At 32.5% G+C, this 13773-nt stretch overlaps 1 non-coding gene across 1 annotated transcript; it reads left to right on the top strand.

Annotated features, from left to right (window-relative positions):
• Window positions 1–9419: 9419 nt before the first annotated feature.
• On the top strand, window positions 9420–9491 carry TRNAQ-UUG (transfer RNA glutamine (anticodon UUG)). Its single transcript has one exon. It is a non-coding gene; the product is annotated as a tRNA-Gln (tRNA).
• Window positions 9492–13773: the final 4282 nt, after the last annotated feature.

Here is a 13773-nt window from a genome sequence, read left to right as displayed (position 1 = left end):
TGCATTCTTCCATGAACATGAATGTAAAGTAAAGATTTAACATAATTACTAAAGGTAATTAATCTTAGCACCGAGTGGATAGAAACATGAGATGGGAACCTTATACCTTAGTTAGTCCGGGTTTCTAGTAGCAATCTCCCTATCTCATAACTATGAGGCCGCATAGGTCTCTTAGCTAGTGGATCCACCTATAATCTAAACATGTTCATTCTACCTTAGATAAGTAGAACACCTCTTTTCGGTATAGGTTCATGACACCGGATTCCATGTAGCTCACATGGTCTATGTCGGTTAAGGCTATATCTCCCTACATGAACAAGTAACATGAATCATGAACAAGAAACAAGAACATGGGTTATTAACTATAGTCTCTTAAGAGGTTCTACTTAGTATGAATTGGGGTATGGGACTTCATTCATGCATTGCACAAGTTAGCTTTGAGAGAGGGTATGGTAGGTTTCCCTCATCACATGATGATTATGAGTTATGCATCTTTTATTATGAATTATGAACATGAACATGAATATGAACATGGACTATGCTTGTGACTTCTTGATAGGTTTACTTAGTGTGAGTGGGCTATGGGATTTCACTTATACATTGCACAACTAGACTCATGAAGGGGTTATAGTGTGGCTTCCTTATGCTATGAAGATATGTGAACTTATGTATGCATGATATGGATTGTTACTATGAGTGACTTTACTTATTACAAGTTATGAACATGAATGTCTCTTTGTCTATGAATGTTGGTTATGGCTAAGGTCAAGGTATGTTATGCATGATCATGGTGGCCTAGTAGTGATACTTAGTGTAGAAAGGGTTATGGGGTCCTATCTATGCATTGCACAAGTAGAGCTCAAGGTTGCTTATGTGATGATTCTTTTATAATGAGATAATCTTGGTATTTGTCTGTGTGTATGAACTATGCCTTGAGAAGATTGGGATATGAATTACGTTGATGTTGGAGACTATGCTTGTTTTTATAATGATATATCTTATGCTATGATTTAATGTATGTGAGTTGCCTTATGAGTTGCATTCTCCAACTATTTCATAGATGATTTTCTAAAAGGGTGTATAGCATGATTTCAAATTAAATGTCCCTTTTTATGCATGTTTTAAGGATTTTTATGCATGGCTTCCATACTTAGTACTTTTTGTGCTAACTCCATATTTCTACATTTTTTATAAGTGTAGGCTTTGGAAATATTGGATTTCATCCTCGTGGCTAGGTTCATAGTATATCAAGAGGAGGAAAATTGGTGAGTCCTCATTGTATTTGAGGGCCTGACCATGTGTCCTTTATTGTCTTTCTTTTATGTTTAGACTTGTGTAAGGGCTATATCCCTAAGATTGTATTTCAAGAATTTAAATCCAAGTGTTATAGATAGTTTGAGACATAGTGTTATAGATACTCTCTCATTTTATAAAAGACGTCAATTGTAAAGAAAGTTTTAAATTTTTGGCATTTTTCCCTATGTTCTTATGTCATGATATGCTAAGGGCTTGTATGAGACCCCTTCGGGGTCAAGTACATCGTGTTACGTCTAGGGGGTACCCCCGGGTCGTGATAAACTTGGTATCAGAGCATAAGGTTTTGGGATGGTTTTTAGGATGTCTCAAACTACATCTAGTAGAGTCTTGTTCATAAATATGAAGCGCGCCATATATTATGAATAAAAGGCTATCGGATGTTAGGAAAAACTTCACTTCTTCATTCTCTAGTCGTGCCATAGAGTTTAACTCTTTATGGTCTTTCTCTCTTATTTGATGGTCTTTAGGATGTGACTATTAGAAGGGTTTTTGCTAGAAGGAGTGAGTCCGGTAGAAGTGGGCCCCATGGAAGGGGAAAGATTTAAGGATGGGTTCATTGATAGATTTTTCCCTTTAGAGGTGAGAGAGGCTAAGATACTTGAGTTTGTTAACCTTCATCAAGGTAGGTTGGGTGTCGAAGAGTATGCTCGGGTGTTCAATAAGTTGTCAAGGTATGCTCCCTCCATAGTAGCCAACCCTAAGATGAAGATACGTAAGTTTGTGTCGGGTTTATCGAACTTGATGATGAGAGAATATAGTATGGTTATCCTTGAGAACGATATGGATATGGATCATCTTGTGATTCGTGCTCAACGGTTTGAAAAGGAGAAACTTGAAGTGAGGTATAGAGGAACAAAGAGTATAGTCTTGAAGATGATAGCTCCTCCCAAGAAGGGTCTTATGGTCAAAGCTCTTCCAATATTCCCCCTAAGTTTAACCAAAAGAAGGTGTCTACCCCAAAATCTCAAGTAGTGAGTGGTAGTGGATCTTATGTGGTTAGGCCTACTTGTGTTACGTGTGGAAAGAAACATAATGGTAAGTGTCTAGCTGGTACAAAGGGTTGTTATGGTTGTGGTGGAAGTGACCACCTAATAAGAAATTGCCTGGTGCTTACGGCTAGGGGAAGAGAGATGAATTAGGACCGATGCTCTTCAAACTAGAGGTGAAAAAGAGTGTCCTTCTAATATGGCTACCGGTGTGTGTTTTATGCTTACCTCTATTCCGGTAATACTTTTCTTTTGTAACTTGATAAATTATTGGACATGATGAACTTTTATGTTGTCCTTAGTATTCATGGGTTTAATTGTGTCCATATGTGTTTGTTGGAATAACCCAACTTAGCCATAATGAGTTTTATGGTGTGTTGGATTTTGATGAATAGTGGTGCTTAAGTGATGCCTAGAGATATTGAGTGAGTAAACTCCTTTGAAAGAGGAGAGAAATGTAAATTCTCCATGGTTTAGGATCACCTTGTGTGACAGATGTTAAAGTTGAGTGATAACTTGCTCCGATCTTAGAATTTCAAGGAATGTGCTTAGATGGAAAGGTCGTTGAGTGTTCTAGATGTTCATGATTTGGATTGACTTGAAATTCTCACCTTATGAGGTGTAATGAGTTTGAAAGGTTTAATCCCAGTTTGGTAGGCACATGAGACTTTGAGCGGTGTTGGTAAGGTTGTTAGTGAGCAAGAGTGCTTAAATGAGAACCTCTCTAATTTAGAAGTACCAATTAGGATCTTAGACCGGCAAGTTAAGAAATAGAAGAGTAAGAAAGTGCTTCCATGAAAATGTTGAGGAGTGGTATTTTAGTGAGGGTTTTAGTTAAAGGTGCTTATTTGGGAGGCCAAGGGCCAACGAGATGTCCCAATATCCTTATGTTCCCTCCTATTCCTCCTATAGCTTAAGATGATAAGTTCTCCTTGACTCACTCCATAATTTTGGAATCTTGGATGTTATATGTGTCCTATGATTTCTTTGTCCCATAGAATTACTTATGTTAACCTTGGTAGGATTTGGATGCATGATTATTAGACCTCTATTGGTTTTAGAACTCGGTAAGGTTATAATGAGCCTTGGTAATGCTTGAGTTTGTTTGAAAGGAGTAGTTTTGAGGTTTTAGAAAAGGGGGCTTACTCCCAAAAGGGAGATCATGTGCTTGATTAGCAAAAATTGATTGAGAGTCCTGATATCCGCCACCTTTTCTTTTATTCCTATTCTATCTTGAAACCAAGAGTTCCTTTTTGGACCTGTTTTATGTTTAGGAGTCATGAGTGTTTTAGAAATTTCCATGATCTCCTTATGTTATGCATGTTTTTGAAAGATTCTTATTTTGTATAAAATGGATTTTTCCATGCTTTACATGTTCCTCATGTTGTTGTGCATTCTAGTATGGTGATGAACATGCTTTGTTGTGATTTGAGGAAATGGTACTTTGGCTTCATGTTGTTGTGATGAGCTTGTTTTTAGTGAGAAAATGTAATTCCTCCTATGATTATGTGATCGATGATGTTTAGAAGTGTTGGTATAGGCTCACTCCTAAGGGGGAGATGGTGTGCCTAGCTAACATTGTTGTTATGTGCTTATATGTTCCCATGACTTCTTTATATAATGCATGTTCATGAAAACTTGGTTTTTGAAAGAAAATGAGTTTATGTGAATGTTGTGGTGCTTTGAATAAGAGTTGCTTATTGTACTTTATGAGAGGAATATATGGACATGTTTTAGTTTGGAGTTGGAAAGTCCCTCCTTGAATGAAATGCTTTTTGAGAAGTACTTGCATATGCGCTCCATGAGAGTGTGTTGAGCATATTATGATTAGGAGATGGTAATTCCTCCTTGAACATGACAAGTTATGAAAATCTCATGCCTAAATGGGATGTTAGATGTAATTCATACTTCCTTGTGTTACATTGAGTATATTGTGATAGAGTGATGTTTCCTATTTGTTTATGTCCATTTTGATGTTTCATGGATGATGGGTTTCTAGTCTTGAGTCTTTAATTCTATGAAAGTGTTTAAAGTGTCATTCAAGGACGAATGTTCCTAAGGGGGAGATAATGTAACAACCCGAAAATCTAGTAAGACCAAGCTAGAGTCTAACGGAAACTAATAGGTGAAACTAGACCCTAATGTGTGAGCTTTTGAGTTTGATGTTTGGTTTTAGGTTGCATATTGACTTCCCAAGCTTAGGTTGAAGTGTCTAGGGGGTTAAACATCAAGGTATGACTCCTCAAGGACCACCCTAGGGGTCCTTGAGAAGGACCCTAAAGCCTAACCCCCAAGACCCCTTGGAACCAAAGAGTTGTCAAGAAAATGTTGAACCACAGATGGGACCTACGCCTCGTAGGTCCATCCATGCCCCGTGGATAGCCTCCATGGGTCAAGGTCCCAAGAGCCATGTTGTAGACTCAAACCACGACCCCACAGTACGGGGCATGACCCCATCCACGGACCGTGGTTAGGGGTCTCGTGGTATGCACCTATAGACTGCCTTGTCTCGACCTTAGATGGATTAGTTTAGGTAATTCATTCTTAAGTTGTTTTGAGTAGGGGTCGTTTAATATAGTAATTATACATATATATAAACTATTTTATGTCATTAAACACCTCATTAATTCATTATAACCCAAGACCCCAAATCAAAACCCAACTACCCTCCTCTCCAAGAATCTTCTCTCTAGAACCTCCATTGAAGAACAAAGAATAGTTCAAGGTAGATCTTGAAGAAGGGATATTTTCAATACGAATTTGGTTGGATTCTACACCTAAGGTATGGCAGTTTTTCATCCTTGGGAAGCTATCACCCAAGGAGCCCTTTGAAAAACTTTTATCTCAAATCTAGAAAACCCTAGCTAGGGTTTCAACTCAACTCCATGGATTCCTTTTAAAGTTTCTTTTAAAGGTTGAATTATGTTTTTTTATGAATGTTAGACTGATTTTATATGATTTTAACTCAAATCCTTCAAGAATCCATGAGACCCCAGTCCTAGTTATGGTTCTTCTTTACATTATGTGATGGGTTGCAAGTTGGTCCAATTGATTGGATGTGAGTTAATTATGATGTAATTACATGATATAAGTATGAATCTACATGTATATTTGCTTAACCTAAGATTTCTAAGGTGAATTGATGTGATTAAAGTTATTCCATGAAAGAGGCTAATTGAGGGTTTATATGTACCCTTCTAAGATTGATGAACTTCTTGATGAATTGCCTTAGATTAGATCACCTAGAAGTAAATTTCTTATAATTAAAGCTTGTGGATATGAACTAACTTGATTAGGTCTCATGTGATGAATTATGGTTGAAGTAGTATTGAGATTTAGTTTACTTGATGTTATATGACTATAATTGATCAAGAATGAGGCATGTGGTTCGGTTACCTTTAGAATTAGGCATACTTGATGATTATGTGAGGCATTGCTTGAGAGTAAGGTTTGTAACATGAAGATGACTCCTAGGGCTTTAAAGGGAAAAAGCTAAAATGAATAAACTAGGGATGTCAAGGCTATAAGAAAGAAGTTATTAAGTATGTTAAGTTGCATATGGTCCTATAGTGAAGAGACTTCACCCACATGACCTATAATATGATCACATGAGTCTATGCATGAAATGAATGGATTATTTGAGTCATGGTTGTATCTATGTTTATTGTATTGAATGTTAGATGTATTGACTCAATATGACCCTTGAATACAAGATATGAGGTGTATGCATGATTATGCTATTATGAGCATGTTTATGAATACTTTGAGAATAAAGTATCTATTATGATAATGTTATTGTTGTGTCATTGGAAAGACAATCACACACACACCGATGCATGAACATGACTATGATGTGACTAAGGTGTTAATTGTATTGTTGAATCTTGATATTCCCTTTTTCTAATGTGCTAATGCTAGATGTTTGGGATGAGTTAATTTATAGACTTTGAAGGGGTTATTATGAAGGTTTGTACATGTTGACAAGAATTGTATATGAGCTCATGATTCACTTATAAAGTGAAGATCCTATGACTATAGTGTTTTGTGGTATTGATGCAGGATCCTTCTCCCCTTACCCTTACACATGACTATGCATGAATTGTCTAGGACTATGATAATATTGGTGTGTTGATTGAAAGGCTATTCTCGTTAACACCATGAACATGATGTGAAAGGTTTACTCGCATGTTAATGATTCTAAGGTTGAAAGGACATTCTTTCCTAATGAATCCATGAGCTACCATGATACAATGATGGTTTGAGTGCTATGCATTCTTCCATGAACATGAATGAAAAGTAAAGATTTAACATAATTACTAAAGGTAATTAAGCTTAGCACCAAGTGGATAGGAACATGAGATGGGAATCTTATAACTCAGTTAGTTCGGGTTTCTAGTAGAAATCTCCTTATCCCATAACTATGTGCCCACATAGGTTTCTTAGCTAGTGGATCCATCTATAAGCTAAACATGTTTATTCTACATTAGGAAAGTAAAACACATCTTTTCAGTGTGGGTTCATGACACCGGATTTCATGTAGCTCACATGGTCTATGTCGGTTAAGGCTCTATCTCCCTACATGAACAAGTAACATGAATCATGAACAAGTAACAAGAACATGGGTTATTAACTATAGTCTCTTAAGAGGTTCTACTTAGTATGAATTGGGGTATGGGACTTCATTCATGCATTGCACAAGTTGGCTTTGAGAGAGGGTATGGTAGGTTTCCCTCATCACATGATGATTATGAGTTATGCATCTTTTATTATGAATTATGAACATGAACATGAATATGAACATGGACTATGCTTGTGACTTCTTGATAGGTTTACTTAGTATGAATGGGCTATGGGATTTCACTTATACATTGCACAAGTAGACTCATGAAGGGGTTATAGTGTGGTTTCCTTATGCTATGAAGATATGTGAACTTATGTATGCATGATATGGATTGTTACTATGAGTGACTTTACTTATTACAAGTTATGAACATGAATGTCTCTTTGTCTATGAATGTTGGTTATGGCTAAGGTCAAGGTATGTTATGCATGATCATGGTGGCCTAGTAGTGATACTTAGTGTAGAAAGGATTATGGGGTCCTATCTATGCATTGCACAAGTAGAGCTCAAGGTTGCTTATGTAATGATTCTTTTATGATGAGATAATCTTGGTATTTGTCTTTGTGTATGAACTATGCCTTGAGAATATTGGGATATGAATTACGTTGATGTTGGAGACTATGCTTGTTTTTATAATGATATATCTTATGCTATGATGTAATGTATGTGAGTTGCCTTATGAGTTGCATTCTCCAACTATTTCATAGATGATTTTCTAAAAGGGTGTATAGCATGATTTCAAATGAAATGTCCCTTTTTATGCATGTTTTAAGGATTTTTATGCATGGCTTCCATACTTAGTACTTTTTGTGCTAACCCCATATTTCTACATTTTCTATAAGTGTAGGCTTTGGAGATATTGGATTCCATCCTCGTGGCTAGGTTCATAGTATATCAAGAAGAAGAAGATTGGTGAGTCCTCATTGTATTTGAGGGCCTGACCATGTGTCCTTTATTGTCTTTCTTTTATGTTTAGACTTGTGTAAGGGCTATGTCCCTAAGATTGTATTTCAAGAGTTTAAATCCAAGTGTTATAGATGGTTTGAGACATAGTGTTATAGATACTCTCTCATTTTATAAAAGACTTCGATTGTAAAGAAAGTTTTAAATTTTCCACATTTTTCCCTATGTTCTTATGTCATGATATGCTAAGGGCTGGTATGAGACCCCTTCGGAGTCAAGTATGTTGTGTTACATCTAGGGGGTACCCCTAGGTCGTGACAATATATATATATATATATATATATATATATATATATATATATATATATATATATAAAAAATACACTATTTTTTTAAAATAGTTAAACGTGAAAAGATAAGAAATTAATGAAAGATAAAAAATAAAAAGTTTAAAGTGGGGAGGGAAATAAATATTTTACAAAAAATGAAAATAAATATATGTGTATATAAGTTTTAATGTCAATAATTATGCGTACTAATTAATCGTAAAATGATCAATTATAAAAGGACATATGTCCACCAATTTATATAGGGAAAAGGGATAAATATACCCCTGAACTATCGTAAATGGTATGCAGATATCCTCCGTCATACTTTTAGGACATTGGTGCCCCTGCCATCCAAAAACTAAAGTGAATATGCCCTTCACTCTAACGGAAGACTAAATAGGGACACGTAGCACAATCTTATCCGTCGATCCAATATTTAATAAATGTCGGATCGGTGGATAAGATTGTGACACGTGTATGTCCGTTAGTATAAAGGGTATATATGCTGTAGTTTTTGGACGGCAGAGACACCAATGTCCCAAAAGTATGACGGAGGGTATCTGCATACCATTTACGATAGTTCGAGGTATATTTGTCCTTTTTCCAATTTATATATTAGTTGTCTTGAGAATTTTAATGACGCATGGACAATTTCTATGGTCAATGGTGCCTCCAAAAAAAATTCACATGTCCCAACAAAGTACAGTCATGTTGAATGTCACGTCAGCACAAAAGGCGCACGAAAACACATAAAGAATAAGTTTGGGGGAAGGGGGTAATAGGACCCTAGTTACGTTAAATTTTGTCACTGAGATTTCTATCATAATTTAGAGGGTACTTATATCTTATCTCATTATGTTTTGGTCATGAAAAATTCAAATCCAACTTAAAGTTATATTTCAATTTGTAAACTAGGTTATAAAATGTTTTAAATCACTTTCCACTTTGAATTTGTATATTAATACATTCAATTATGAACTTTATTTCAAATTCTCTTTGTCAAAAGTATAATCAAACACAAGGCAACTCCATAAATTGCAAATACATGAAAAATTATTTAAAATTTATGACCATACACCTACTAAGTCAAATTATTTTCAAATTTAAAAATAAATTCTTTACTTTCAACGAACAAATAGGACATAAAGCTAGAACAGAAGGAGTAGTATTATCTTATTATTGATATAAATTATATTTAAGATGAAAGTCAATTGACACATATTGTAGAGTTATAGAGACAATTGACTGCAGATGATATAATGTGGTTCTATGGTGTAGTGGTTAGCACTCTGGACTTTGAATCCAGCGACCTGGGTTCGACTCTCGGTAGGACCTATTTTTGTTTTGTAATCAAAGGGTTTACCATGAATTCTTGTGGATCTTAAAAATTCAATTAGAAACATGATCTTGTTATTACTATACATAAATGGAGCAATGAAAAATTGAAATTTTTATAATTGAGGAAATGGTTATAGAATGTAATTGCTTCCACATGTATTGATTTATGTACTTTATATTGAATAAATTACTTAGTTTTAACTTTATCTATAGTAAGACGGTAGTAGCGGATCAAAAATTATCATAAGGGAGGTTTGAAAAATAAAAATGTATTATTTAAAATTTGAAATTGGAACCTCGATATGAATTTTGAACCTGTCTCAAATTTGAATCTGATGTTTGTCACATCCCTTTTTCGCACGGCGGAAAGGGTTTTTCCAATTTAAGTGATGGTATTGAATAGGGATTATTTTTAATTTTTTCAGAGTCACCACTTGGAATTGAGTTATGGTGTTCCAAGTCACATTTTTGTTTAATTCCTAATCAAAAGGAAATGACTCTTTATTTGGTCTGTGAACTAGAAATTCAGGAAAGGAATTTTGTTGACCGACGGGAAGGTATTAGGCATCCCTCGAGTCCCGTGGTTCTAACACTGTCGCTTTTATTGACTTATACTTATCTTAACTATTTTTTTGGATATATTTTTATAGGCCATGATTTGCTCGCATTTTTTTATTTATTGAACTTTCATTTGGTTTCAACCTAGATACGTAACCGCATTCTTGGTCTTGACGTTTAGAGACATAATTGTCTTGTTCGCATTGCACCTAATAATTGTCTATAAATCTTACTTTGAATTAATAAAAGTTATTTATATTTTTGAACAAGGTGCGTCACCACATCCTTTAGTTTTTTTTAATGTCTCAAGAAAGATGTGTAACCACATTCTTAATTGAATTCAAGATAATAAAAACTCTTACTCCTATTTTTATGAATTCAAGATAACAAATCTTTTTGTTCTATTATTATATTAATCAATGATATTTTTAATTTTACTAGTCCCTATATCCGAGGATTCAACCAACCTAAAATGGATTAAATTTAAGTTCAATAATATAACTTATTTGTTTGTTTATCGGGTAATGACTCATTTATCCAAAAATACATAAATTAAAATAACCAATTGACATCAATATTAAGCTACAACAGTGTCATAAAAATAGTGGCTTAGGCACAACTAAAATTGAATAACAATAATAAAAATTAAAAAAAAATCCTTACATAATAATAGGATTTTATTCATCTCTTAGAGATGTGCACGAAGAAATAACATAAATAATAACTCAAGATGACTAAACATGTGAGCAGTTTATTTAATCTCTCAAAGTAAACTTAAGATGTCAATATTCATTTTAATCAAATTATGAATGAAACAAAACTATATAAAAAAAAAACTTATCACAAAATTACATCAAATTCCATAAATAAATTAAGAGTAAGGTAAAGTTGAATACCACAAAATCTTGACTGAAGCTCGATTAAAACGTCAACGAAGCTTTTATATGTTGTATGTGGTGGTATATGTATTGTGTTTATACGAAAATAGTAATGAGAAGGAAGAAAAAATGTGAATGTGTTGGTCAATATTTGAAAGAAAAATAAATATGAAATGTTTATTTTTTTCTTTTTGTTGATAAAAAACTACGAAACTTTAATCTTATATATACTTAACGATATAGAAATAATTGAATTAAGAAGAATAATATGGGAAAAAATATTTAATGATTACGAATCAGAAAATATATTGAATCAAGAATGGTATGAAATAGATTTACAAGATCTATATTTAGATAATGAAAGAATAGAATGGTACGATTTAGAAATAAATTCAGATTAAAATGAATTACGAATATTTACGATATTGGATAGAAGCTATCAGAGCTATGGATAATAAGAAACACGGTAAGAAACATACAAGTAGAAAATTAAGAAAAATAAGAAGAAAATTAAATAAATTATATCCGGAATATAAACAACTTAATATCACAAAGACTAATAATGAAAAATTAGATCAATTAATAAATAATATATCTAAAATAGAATATAAATATATTCAATACTTAAAAATACAATGAATAACAAGAATAGTGAATATAGACAAAAACTTAATGAAGTAATTATAGAAAAACGACAAGAATTAGAACATAGGCAAAATAAACTTAATAGTAATATATTTGCAGGAATTTGTCACAAATCTATAGTAGCACAAAGAAAGACTATTTTTTATCTAGAAATACAAATAAATAGCTTAGAATATAAACTACAACATAATTTATAAATGAATAAAGAAGAATACGCAATAGATGAAAAAACATATGAAAATTATGACGGATTAAAAATAAAGATAATATTTTCTAATCTAGGAAGAAGATATAAGCAAATAGGTGACAATATAAGTTTAATGTTAGAAAAAGAAACGGTAAAACTAGAAGATAGTTTAACTGCTATGGTAAGAATAACAAAAGAAAATGAAGAAATAGATAGAAGAACGGAAATTGAAAAAATAAAACAACAAGCAAAAAAGGAAGTACAACAATTAGAAGAAGTAAAGAATACTAAAATAATAGAGCTAGAAAAAGAGCTAGCAATATTAAAAGAAATGTATGAAATTAAACAAAAAGAAAAAGAACAAAAAACAAAATTAGCAAATGAGATAATTAAAATTAAAGAAAAATTGCAATTACAAGATGAATTAGGAGAAAAAGAAGAAAATGACCAAGATAATCTACCCGAAATAAGAATTGATGAAATAAACGATGATGATCTAGAACAACATTCGGAAACAAGCGAAACATATACGGAACTTTTAGCAAACATAGATAATATAAAGAATTTAGAAGTAAATACAGAAGACGTAGACATAGGCGAAAAACCTAGCACATCAGGAGTAAAAAACCCAAAAAATTTTAATCCAAATTATTATAATGAAAATTATGAACAATATGATAAAGAAAAAACTACATGGGATAAAAGATTAAATAAAAAATGGACGCCTAAACCAATAACTAGACAACATGAATTTTTAGATTTAGACTGTGTAGCAGACATAAATAAAACAATCCAATTATGGGTAGGATACATATCAAAATAATTAATAGATAACAAGATAGTAATAGCAGAGGCACCAGGATACATAGAAAGAACACTTATAGGAACAGTAAAATTATGGCTACAAAATTTAACAAATGAAAGCTTAACAACTTTAAGAAATAATAAAAAATTTGATGGTGGAATAGCCACTACGACCATGGAAATACTATATAAATATGAAATAGCTATAAGAAATGAATTTAGTAGTATGACAACAGAGGTAGAAGAACAAAATAAAGAAAAAATCATAAATCGGAATCTAATGACAAAATTAGCAATATGTAATATGTGTTACATAGATGAATATACATGTGCATTTAGGGAATATTATTATAAAGGAACATATAGCATAGAAGAAAGTAAAGAAATAAGAAAATTATATTTTACAAAATTACCAGAACCTTTTAATTCAAAAGTAATAAAAAGTTGGAATGAAGCAGAATTAACAGATACCTTAGGAGCTAGAATAAAATTCTTGCAACGATGGTTTATGGAACTATGTGAAAAACATAAAAAAGAAATAAAGATGGAAAAAATATTAGTAAAAAACCTAGCATGTTGCAAAAATAAAACAGCACCCCAATTTGGTTGTACGGATAAGTATTACAAAGATAAAAAGAAATATAATAAAAAATATAGATCAAAATATAAATATAAAAAACCAAGAAGAAGGTACTATGTAAAAAATTACAAAACCAAAAGACCATATAGACCAAAAAGAAAACTAACGGAATGTACTTGTTATAATTGTGGAAAATTAGGACATATAGCTAGAGATTGTAAATTACCTAAAAATCCAAAGACAAAACAAATATCAGAAATAATAATAGACGATGAAAAATATACACAAATAGAATATGTAGATTATGAATAAGAAAGCAATGATAGTATATATGAATTATTGGAAAATGAAATAGATAATGACATAGAAATAGAATCAGATAATGAATCCTATAATACAACAAATGACTGAAGCAGATATACAAACAATAAATAAAGAAAAGCATCAAGACGAAGAATATTTAGAACAGAAAATAATATTTGATAATAGTATATTTGAACAAATAAAAGGAAAAGAATTAGACCTAAGCGTAACAAAAATATTCGAAATACCAACAGTAAGAAACTGGTTTAAACAACAAAAAGAAGAATATTATGTAGTAAGTCAGAGAGAACATATCATAAATTG

The sequence above is a fragment of the Solanum verrucosum genome, unplaced genomic scaffold (genome assembly GCF_900185275.1).
Source record: "Solanum verrucosum unplaced genomic scaffold, falcon-dt-bn FXZP01000246.1, whole genome shotgun sequence".
In the NCBI taxonomy this organism is placed as follows: domain Eukaryota; kingdom Viridiplantae; phylum Streptophyta; class Magnoliopsida; order Solanales; family Solanaceae; genus Solanum; species Solanum verrucosum.
Note: the sequence above shows the minus strand (reverse complement) of the source record. Positions and strands in the feature narration are given on the sequence as shown.